This window comes from Eucyclogobius newberryi, unplaced genomic scaffold (assembly GCF_026437365.1).
Source record: "Eucyclogobius newberryi isolate DKJ021-1_F unplaced genomic scaffold, fEucNew1.0.hap1 SCAF_8, whole genome shotgun sequence".
Taxonomy (NCBI): Eukaryota; Metazoa; Chordata; class Actinopteri; order Gobiiformes; family Gobiidae; genus Eucyclogobius; species Eucyclogobius newberryi.
The window spans coordinates 7,923,591-7,932,477 of record NW_027316500.1 but is presented as its reverse complement, the minus strand read 5'-3'; the positions used below and the strand labels follow the sequence as shown (position 1 = coordinate 7,932,477).

Here is an 8,887-nt window from a genome sequence, read left to right as displayed (position 1 = left end):
GGATTTTATGACCCATTTCCATAACGTTCAGAGAAAAGTGGTCAGCTGTGACTACACTTTAGTAAACAGACCCAGCTCTCTCTCTCTTCGCAGTGAACAACACGAACTGTCAGGTCAGTCTCAAATCCTGACTCTAAAGTGTTCACAGTTTATTGTATTTTCACAACAAAAACTGTTATTTTGCAGTTTTCATGAGTAAATATTATCCAAACCAGCTCCATGTGACCACAGCTCCATCAGACCCAGTGAAGACCCCAGACCCAAAACAGGAAACAGGAAGTGACTCTGGAGCCGTCAGACCAGGTAACAATAAGATTCAGGTAAAACTGTAAAAACTTAAAAACTTTTCAAATGAGTAAGTAAATGTTATTTATAGAGCGCATTTTACAGAACAGGACTCACAAATAAAAATAACAATAGTAATAAAATGCAAACAGTTTGAAACAACAATAAAGAAATACAAGCTGTAATATCAAGAAGAAGAATCATAAAAGGCATGTGGATCATAAGAGATCAGAAATGAGGGTTTATTCTCTTTTTGAGTCTTGTTAGACTTACCTCGTCTTAGCTTAGCTTTTAAATTTTAGTTCAGAATTGTTTGTTTGTGAAATTGTTTAAAATAATTGCGTTCCTTTTCTCTTGTAGTTGAAAGGACAAAAGTGACCACAGCTCCATCAGACCCCGTGAAGACCACAGACCAAAAACATGAAACAGGAAGTGATTCTGAAGCCGTCGATCCAAGTAACAGTTTAGATAAAAAGCATTTACATTTACACCAGGTTAAATACACATCTTTGATTAAAGGTGCACTCTGGAACTTTCCTGGTGGAGGACACACCCCCTGTTTGTCTCCATGGACATTTTATCACTTGACCATAAGCCATATCAGTATATTTTAGGAATGAAAACACCTGTCATGTAGTTAATGTAACATACATATGTTTGAAATGTTACATAGTGCATCTTTAAGATAAAACGAGAGCAAAGTGCCCCAGCCGCATGTGATTAATATGTTTGTGTTTGTCTTTTCTCTTGCAGGTGAACGGACAAAAGTGACCACAGCTCCATCAGACCCAGTGAAGACCACAGACCCTCAACATGAAACAGGAAGTGACTCAGAGACTGGTAACAGTTTTTAGATGATCTGTTTTCATCCTCACCACTTAAAATGTGCCATGGGTGATGATTACACGGTTTATTTAATTACTGTTTATTTCATTCTTTATTCTCTATTTTCCTGTAGTTGACACAACCAAAGTGAAACTGCTCCATGTGACCACAGCTCCATCAGACCCAGTGAAGACCACAGGTTCAAATCCCGCTAAATATTGTAACAGTAATATAACAATAAGTTTATCTCCAGTTTGTAAATACTGTAAATCCTAATTTATAGCATTGGCCATGATAATAATAGTTACAAAGCTGCTGGATTTAACCCTCAAAACCTTGTATAGAAACTGAGTTGTTTTTTTGTTTTTCAGGAAAAATCAAACCGATGTGGGTGATGATTTGCACAATGTGTGGAGTTCTTGTGGCCTTTGTAAATTTGGTGCTAGCTTTTTTTTGCATAAAACCGAGAAATGGTAAGAAAGACTGCTGTAAATTAAAAATAAAAGCAATTTCAAATGTTTTCTGAATGGAATTTATTATTTTCCATGTAAAGAAACCCAGAGCCAAAAAAGGTAAGATGAGAAGTTGTCTTTTTATTTTTTTCATTTTATTCAAACACAAAAAAACACCCATCACAAAATATCACTCTTTTTTTTTTAAATTGTAAAGTAATTGCATTTGTAGTTTTGAAAAGGTTTTAACAGTGTTCTTTTCTCGTTATCAAAGCTCACGATGCAAGGCTGTTGGTATGTTCAAATATTACACCTAAATGATCTATATTATGTGTTGAATCTAAAGTGTTGTCTGTTTCAGAGTATGTGAACACACAGAATCAGCCAATCAAACGCAGTGGCCACATGGTGGTTATTGTTCTTCTTTAACCTACTGTGTTTCCTGTTTATCCTCATTTATTGATTTTATCTTATCCTGAAGCTTGTTGCAGACGATGATAAAATCTACAGTGTGATCACCTCAGTGCCCAGCGCCGACAGCTCCAGAGGTGAGTTTCATAAACTGCATATTCATTGTTTCAAGCTGTGGCAACACGACTCCATCGTTATAGAAAGTCAAATATTTAGTTTTTGGAAAAGTTAAAGGACACATTATGCTAAATTAACTTTTTTGAGCTTTTAACCATGTTCTACTATTGTTCCCTCATCAAAAACATACCTGGAGTTGCTTTTAGCAGCTAGTTTGATGAATCCTGATAAGATTTTTTTTTCTTTTCCGAGGGTCGAAAACAATCTAATTTTCTTGATCTTTGAATGTTTTTCTGGGAATCTTTTCTACTTTTTGTAAGTCTAGGGTCTCAAACTACAGGTATTCAGTGTATCATTAAGGAAGATTTCTTAGCAGAAACGAGACAGGCGGGGCACCAGGGTAAAATCCAAAAAGCTAAAATACGGTCCTTAATCGCGCTCGTTAAAAGGTCTGAAGGGTGGCTTCAACGATTCAGGGACTTACACACAGTCTAATCAAACAAACAATAGTCAATAACTCTTTCGTGTAGTTTATTCATCAAAAAGGCAATCAAAATGGCGCCGGAGCAGAAATTCATGCCGGTAAATCACAGGTGATGTTCATATCAGATTTAACAGCAGATTCATGCAGGTAATGTTAAACCAGGGTTTTGCCTTGAATAATCAAACGTGTCTATGCTAATCTATATCAAAAAGAGGGAAAGTGAGAAGCTAAGGGAGGAGGAACAGCTGAGTTCTACCCAAATCACGCCACACTGCAAAAGGGCCACACGCTGAGCTCGCTTACGATTTGTAGGTTTTGGTCCGGACTGGTTCCTGTGGCGGCAGCGACGTGTTGGCTGGTCCTTGACGGGCGGCGGTGGCGCGGGGCGGCGCGAAGCGCCGGGCAGCGGTGGCGCAAAGCGGCGGGCAGCGGTGGCGCGAGGCGGCAGGCAGCGGTGGCGCGAGGCGGCGCGTGTCAGCTGGTCAGTCTCGTGTGCGTGTCCGCAGGGCAGTCGTGCCGCGACGTCCGTGATGCGGAGCTGCAGCACGTGGCTTGGAACTGGTCCAGAGTTCCTCTCTTAGCGGTGGAACGCGTTAGCGGCGTGTTAGCTCCTCACGCGGCCTTTACTCAGATGAGAACGTAGCGCTGATCCACGTAAACGACACAAAACTAGAAGAAGCGAAGTAGAAAAGAAAGTCTCTGTCCGGTTTAGCGCTTAAGCTAAATTCCAGGTGTTTCCAGGTGTTTCAGAGTTCAGAGTTCAGAGGGCGACTAGCTGGCTTAGAGTTGTCGACCCACGTGGCGGACGCTTTGTTGAGACAAAGGAAGGGTCAAAGCTCATCCGTGGAGACGGCTTCAAAAGAGAAAAAGACAAAGGAAAAACAAAAGAGAGAAGAGGGAGAAGAAGCCGTTTCTAGCTCGGAGCGTCGTTTTTGTTACCTCGCGCCGTGGGGCATGCTGGGAGCGAAAGGGGCGGGCGCTACTGCGACGACTTCCTGTTTAACATTTGCCTGGCCGAGAAAATAAAACTGGAGTGACGTAATTTTGGCAAACCCTGTTTTAACATTTACATGTTAAACACTTTTAGCAGTTTGTGCACATTATGATGTGTGATGGGCACTCGAGTTAAAGCGTTGAGAATATAAAACCTTAAACAGTGGAAAAATGCGTAACACAAGGTGAAACATGCGGTGTAGGGAGTTGATTCAGACAAACATTCATGGCATAATCACATAAAACATAGTTTTCATTGGGGCGTCCTCCTGTAAGACTGTGGGGAGAAGGTCTGTTATCACAAAAGTCACAGCGGCTCCCCTGCGGTGAGGGACAGAGGGAGAAAGAAAACCCCCACAATGTTCAAAGAGAGATTTTCTGTTATCTGGCCGTGGAATGTCCATCTCCATTCCCCTACATAAGTTCATAAATCATCTCTAGACTCGCTCTGTGAATTTATCCCGTCTAATCACGATCAGTACAACTGTGTGCTGAGACCCGGAAGTGAGAGACCAGCTTGAAATGCATGAAAGAGTTTTTATCTTAAGCTGTGAGTAATTCCCTCTGCAGCCAATAGAAGTTCAGAGGCAAACAGCAGAGATCCAAATGTAATTTTGTTAGTAATACATTTACATAATTTTTTCATTATGAAACATGAAATGCCAAAGTAAAGATACTGAAGACCATGTTTAAAGAGTAATAACGAAACAGCCCCATGGTTAGGTTTGATTAAAGGTCAATTATCAAAAATTAAACCTAACCAGAAGAAGTGCAGGAGCTCCAGTCGTGGCACCGCCCCTCGTCTGCAGACAGTCCTTCTCCAAATATACAATCTCAAATGGTGGGAAAGGGCCTGTAACTCTATGGGAGATTTACAGTTTTGATAGAAATATCTAAACTACAAATCCAGAAATTTGAACCTTTAATTGTTTGTTTGGGATTGGCCCCACAAACCTGCAATAAAATCACGTCTCTTTTTGTTAATTTGAGCTGGCAGAGAAGACTTTGGACTTTGGAGGTCCATACTCTGAAGCAGTATTTGTTTGTACCAGACATTTACACTGCTGTTGTGTCCTTACCTGTATGACTTTGACATTATGATTTTCTATATTTAGTTAATTCAACATATCAATGAAGATATCATAAAACCAAATGTTACTCAAACTTAAAGGTGCCATATCATGCTTTTTTCCCCGTTTTGTAGTCTACCCTAAGTGTATATTTGATAATAATAATAAGGGTTGTGCAACACCCATAACATAATAGTTATGAAATATCACCCAGACCTTGGACCCCCTCACCAACCGGAAATGCAGACGGCTTGGTTTGAGATTCGCCCCCTTGCGAAGAGCGATCTGGCTCCCCCGCCCAATCCGTGACGTAGTCTCAGCGAGAGCGTGTGTCCTCCGTCCCCACCCCGTGACGTTATCTCAGCGTGGAGACGGTGTATGTACAGCTCCCGCGCTCCATCGTCTGTGCCAACACTCAAATGTAACTTTGATGTAAGTTCTACAACAAAAGTCTAAAGACAGCGCAGCAACGTGAATCTAGCCGCGTGGCTCTCTTCCTCATTCACACGCGGAGCAAGAGAGACTCGCGGCAGCACTCACCCTCACTCCCCCTTTCCCCCTCGTGCAGCCAGGAGAGGAGGGAGGGAGAGGAGGGAGAGGAGGGAGGAAGGGAGAGGAGGGAGGAAGGGAGGGAGAGGAGGGAGGGAGAGGAAGGAGGGAGAGGAGGAAGGGAGAGGAGGAAGGGAGAGGAGGGAGGGAGAGAGAAGAGGGAGGGAGAGGAGGGAGGGAGAGAGAAGAGGGAGGGAGAGGAGGGAGGGAGAGGAGGGGAGGGAGAAGAGGGAGGGAGGGAGAGGAGGGAGGGAGAGGAGGGGAGGGAGGGAGGGAGAGAGAGGAGGAAGGGAGAGGAGGGAGGGAGAGAGAAGAGGGAGGGAGAGGAGGGAGGGAGAGAGAAGAGGGAGGGAGAGGAGGGAGGGAGAGGAGGGGAGGGAGAAGAGGGAGGGAGGGAGAGGAGGGAGGGAGAGGAGGGGAGGGAGAGGAGGGAGGGAGGGAGGGAGAGAGAGGAGGAAGGGAGAGGAGGGAGGGAGAAGAGGGAGGTAGAGGAGGAAGGGAGAGGAGGGAGGGAGAAGAGGGAATGGCGAGGCGCGGTTGTGGTGATGACGCGCGGTTGTAGCATGGATGTATTATATTACCTGGATAGGGTATGGCTCGCCACTGCATGTCGCAGACTCTACTACTCTACTATGTAGATAAACATCTGAATACATTTGACATGTTGTAGAATGATATGATTAAAAGTCAGTAATTTAAGAAAACAATGTTAGATCAAACATTCCATGTAATTAATAAGGACCAGAATTATTTCCATTGTCAGTGAAAAAGTTTCTTAAAACCAGTTGTTTAATATTTGGCTTTATCTCACACTGGGCTCTGCGCTGTTCTAGTAACTCTCTGATTGGTCAGTATGATCACATGGTACGCAAACCGGACGCAGACCTACGTCACTTCTGGGCTGCAGTGTCTGAAGAGCTAAAGGCTAACTGGCTACATCCGCCACTGAGCAGCTCTCATTGACTTGAATGGGCGGCCATCTTGGCTGCTGGGGGCTTGGGTTGTAGCTACTCCCCGTCAATGTGCAGATTTGACGAAAGGATATAGTCTGATCTGTAGCTTAAAACTGCGGGAATCAATCAAAAAAACACTTTGGGCACATATGAGGCACAAATAGCACTGTAAGAAGGTTAAAAGCTCTGAAAAGTTGATTTTGCACGATATGGGACCTTTAAACATCTCATGTACTTGGAGTGGCTGTGACATTGTTTTTAATGAACACAGCTTTATTTTAATGTGCAAAAACATAATATTATTTGATGAATTTGGTCATTTCGACAGCTTCTGCAGCGGTCATGGGAAACCGAAGCAAAGATGTGAATGAGGTGAGGAGTCTTTGGACATTTGGACATTTATAAAGAGTAAATAGTGTGATTGTTGTTGTTGTTTTGAGACATATCACCTGTACTGCACCATCCAGGATGAATCGACCTCAGGATCTGTGGCGAATGTTCTCTACAGCTCCACTGAACACTGAGGACACTTTTACTGTGAGGAAGGACTGGAGACTTGTAGCACTTGTTTTTTGTTTTTTAATAATGTTTCTGTCGTTTTGATTGAATATAGTTTGTGATCTATGGAATACTGTATTTCAAACAAAGTACTAATTAATACATGTCTGTCCTTCCGAGTACCACTGGAGCTAAAACAGGTCTAAAAGTTTTAATTTGGGCTAAAACAGGTCTAAAAGTCTTAGTTTTGTCATGATCTGTTTTGGTGTTAGAAGTTTTTCTGTCTTTTTCCTCTGCTCCTCTTTGTTCCCTCCTCCCTTCTTGTTCTTCCTCTGGTTACCGCCCCTTTTGTCTCTCTGCTCACTCACAGTTGTACCTCATTTCTAATCACTGGTGTAGTATATTAGTGTGTGTGTTCCTTTGTTCTTAGCGAGATTGTCTGTGATTGCCCTGTTAGCTCCAGCATTCGAGCGTTTTTTCTGATCCTCTGTTTTGACTTCGTGACCTTCTTGAACTTCTGACATTCGTTATTCCTGTTTGCCGTTACCGACCCTGGACCGCCTTGTGTTTCTCCTTCTGCCTGATCCCTGATAGTGCCATTAGCCCGTGTACCGAACCTGGAAAGGATTTCGATTACGACTCTCGCCTGCTCTTCGACACAGCTGGATACTGGACCTGACCTTTGCCTGAAGATTTTGTATTTTTCTGTCTTATTTTGGATTAAAGACTGTTTAATTCATCGCCTGTCTCCCGCTCCGTAGTTGGCTCCGTTCTGCCGTTCGTGACAAGTTTGAGTTAAAACGGGTCTAATTTGAAATAAACCATTTCTACCTTGGTTCAAAGCAAGATATAACTCAAAGGAAAACATAAAACGTGAATAAAATTGACTCTAAATCAATTAATTAAGTTACAAAATTGTATTCTGACGAGCACATGCTGCAAGAGACCATGTAGCACTGATAAAAGACCAATGAATGTTTGCAGTTAAATATGCATTTGTGTATTACATTTGTAAGGATTTAGAATTATTATGACAGTGTTTTTTTGTTGGTTTTTTGGGAATTATTAGAGTTCTGTGAATTTGAAAGGGTACAGTAACATTTTCTTCAAATTTGTTGGCCCAGTGGTTAGAGACACGTACATGTCTCTAACAACCAGAGCGTGTGTCCCCCGCCCACTCCGTAGTCTCAGCGTGGAGAAGTGGGAATATAAACAGGCCAAGGCGTCGCTACACAGCGGCACACAGGAATGCCAAGTTGTCAAAGAATAAAAGCAATAATCACATTTCAAGCACTAGCAGTGTCATCATAATAAATGAAAAACATCACAAAACAATGTAATAACAAACGCCTCGTCAGGAAGTCGCACATGTACATGTACTTCCGACGCCGGTGAGGCTGGCTGCTGGTTACAACGCGCTCTTCCTTTTCTAAACTTTTTGTGCCCTATTTATTGCATTTTTGTAAACATTTTATATACATCCACTAGCCGGATGTGTACATACTGACACGCGCTGGACACGTGTTGATTCAAACTTTATTTAGCTGGACTATTGCATTTTTTCCGTCGCTGCAATGTGCGTCGGACTCTGATCTACCTGTGAGGCGGTGCCGGAGCCGCTGCGGTCTTTCCCCGAGGAAAACACCCCATCCCGGGGGAGATCCTAAGAAAGACACGGAGGGGCTGGCGTGGTAGTGCCAAGCTCCGGGAAAAAGTGTTGTTTTAGACCTGCGCTCCCAAAGAGCTGGCTTGTCTTACAAGGTACGAACGGGAATATAGAGACTCCAGCATCATTTTGCTCACAGAGACTTGGCTAACCCCAGAAATGCTTGACCATAATATCGCTTTGGACCATTTTCACCTACTGCGAGCAGACAGGACGAGGGAGAGCGGAAAGAAAATAGGAGGAGGCCTGGCGGTGTTTGTTCATGAGAAGTGGTGCAGACCTAGTCACTGTACAGTAAAGGAGCAGCTGTGTAACAAAGACATTGAACTATTAGCTGTTAGCATGAGGCCATATTATCTGCCCCGGAAGTTCTCACACATTATTGTGGTAGCAGTGTACGTAGCCCCGTCTGCTAAGGCCACAGTTATTTTATTACTTGGTTTACGGATCTGCCGCACTTAGATTATTGATTTCTACAATATAAATACAATACATTATTATATTTTTTCTTTTATAAAGTACCGCCGACAAGGCAAAATAGCAATAAATGAAATATAAAAAGCGGTATTAAGTCAAAAGATAAG

At 43.0% G+C, this 8,887-nt stretch overlaps 1 long non-coding RNA gene across 1 annotated transcript; it reads left to right on the top strand.

Annotated features, from left to right (window-relative positions):
• Positions 1–1,921: 1,921 nt before the first annotated feature.
• On the top strand, positions 1,922–6,511 carry LOC140351285 (uncharacterized). Its single transcript, XR_011925349.1, has 3 exons — positions 1,922–1,973; positions 2,044–2,110; positions 6,468–6,511. It is a non-coding gene; the product is annotated as an uncharacterized lncRNA (long non-coding RNA).
• Positions 6,512–8,887: the final 2,376 nt, after the last annotated feature.